At 40.0% G+C, this 1,841-nt stretch overlaps 1 non-coding gene across 1 annotated transcript; it reads left to right on the top strand.

Annotated features, from left to right (window-relative positions):
- Nucleotides 1-1,065: 1,065 nt before the first annotated feature.
- On the top strand, nt 1,066-1,176 carry LOC148698561 (small nucleolar RNA R71). The gene has a single exon (XR_015960244.1). It is a non-coding gene; the product is annotated as a small nucleolar RNA R71 (small nucleolar RNA).
- The last annotated feature ends 665 nt before the right edge of the window (nt 1,177-1,841 follow it).

Here is a 1,841-nt window from a genome sequence, read left to right as displayed (position 1 = left end):
TACTTCCTTTTATAGCTGTTTAACTCCTTGAAGAACTTCCCATATGCCGACATGTTCCTAATGACATCAAGCAAAGGTAAGTTAACATTCACTTTGCTTAGTATATCAAAAATTTCTTTGAATGACTTATCCTGCTTGCTCTTGGCAAGTCTTCCAGGGAATGGTATTGGTGGAGTGTATGGTTTCTTGGCCTTGTGAAGATTTGGTGCTTCTAGTGAGGAAGTGGCATGGCTTGGTTCCTCAATTGATTTCTCATTGTCTCCTTGAGTGACACCTGCATTCACATGATCATATTCATTAGTAACTTCATTGCCAACTCTATTATCAATAACCTTACCACTTCTAAGTGTAGTGATTGCTTTGGCTTGCTCTTGGTTCCTTTGGAGTATCACAGGTTGGCTTGGAAACTTCCCAACCTCTCTTTGGTTCAAGGCATCTGCAATCTGCACCAATTGTGTCTCCATTTTGGTTAGGGCTGCTGAATGTTGTTGGAGAGTGCTATTTGTGGACTGTTGGAATTGCAAGGTGTTTTGGGCTAACAATTTAACCGTATCCTCTAGACTAGGGGCAGGTTTTGGTTGGAAATTTTGGATTGGATTGTTGTTCTTCCATGAAAAGTTGGGGTGATCTCTCCAACTCGGGTTATATGTATTGGAATACATATCATTCCTTGGTCTTTGGTTGTAAGAATTCATGAGGTTCACTTGTTCTTGAACATACTCGGGATAAGCCTCCCTAGATGGACATTGGTGAGTAGGATGGCTTGATATGTTGCAAATGGCACACACTTCATTAGCTTTTGGCACCATGTTGAGCACGGATTCAAGCTTCCTTTCTAGGTTAGCTACCTGCAACAAAAGCTCATGATTAGAACTTGTTTCATAAACTCCAACTTTCTTACCCCTTAAATCTTTGTGTTGAGCATTAGACCCCAACATCTCATAAATGTTATATGACTCTTGAGCATTCTTTTTCTTCAATGCTCCACCTGCTGCATTATCCATAGTTGATTGACAATTTTGGGTTAGTCCATCATAGAAAATTTGCATTTGTAAGTGAAAAGGTAACCCATGGTGTGGACATTGTATCAAGAGGCCTTTAAAACGCTCCCAACACTCATTGAAAGGTTCACCATCATCTTGTTTGAAGTTGAAGATTTGTCCCCTTAATGTGGCTGTCTTTTGAGTGGAAAAGAACTTCTCCAAGAACTTCTTAGCCACGGCATCCCATGTGGTGAGGGAACCTGGTGTTAGGGTCATCAACCAACTCTTGGCCCTATCTTTCAAGGTGTAAGGAAACACTCTCATCCTCAAATTTGCTTCACTTACTCCCTGCAAAGGTAAACCACTCACAACATTGTAAAACTCTTTAATATGAGCTAAAGGGTCTTCATTAGGTAAGCCATAAAATGAAGGAAACATATGGAAATGTGAAGATTTGAGATCATAGTTTCTAGCTTCTGTGGGCAGCAAGATGCATGAAGGTGAATTTGGTATGATTGGTTGAGCAAAGTCCTCCAAAGCTCGAAGTTCATCTTGGTTGCCCGCCATCTCTTCCTCTCTTTCCCAATCAAATTGCTCAGATCCTTTACTTGTTGAACTAGGTGAAGTCCTTTCCTCTTCCTCACGGATTAGGGATGAACTTGATGGCACAAAGTTGTCCAAAGTGTGGCCCTTTAATCTTTCAATTCTTTGGCCTAACTCAACAAGTTTATTTGACATATACTACCTGAAACAAAGTAACACAAGTGTGAATGAAAATCAAGAAGCAAACAACAATGAAAAGAACAAAAATAAACTTAAAAACGTTTGAAAAGACTCAAAGGATGTGGAACTAAACGC

The sequence above is a fragment of the Pyrus communis genome, chromosome 2 (assembly GCF_041283825.1).
Source record: "Pyrus communis isolate YQ-2024b chromosome 2, ASM4128382v1, whole genome shotgun sequence".
In the NCBI taxonomy this organism is placed as follows: Eukaryota; Viridiplantae; Streptophyta; class Magnoliopsida; order Rosales; family Rosaceae; genus Pyrus; species Pyrus communis.
The sequence above is the reverse complement of the archived record's forward strand: the minus strand, read 5'-3'. Positions and strand labels throughout refer to the sequence as shown.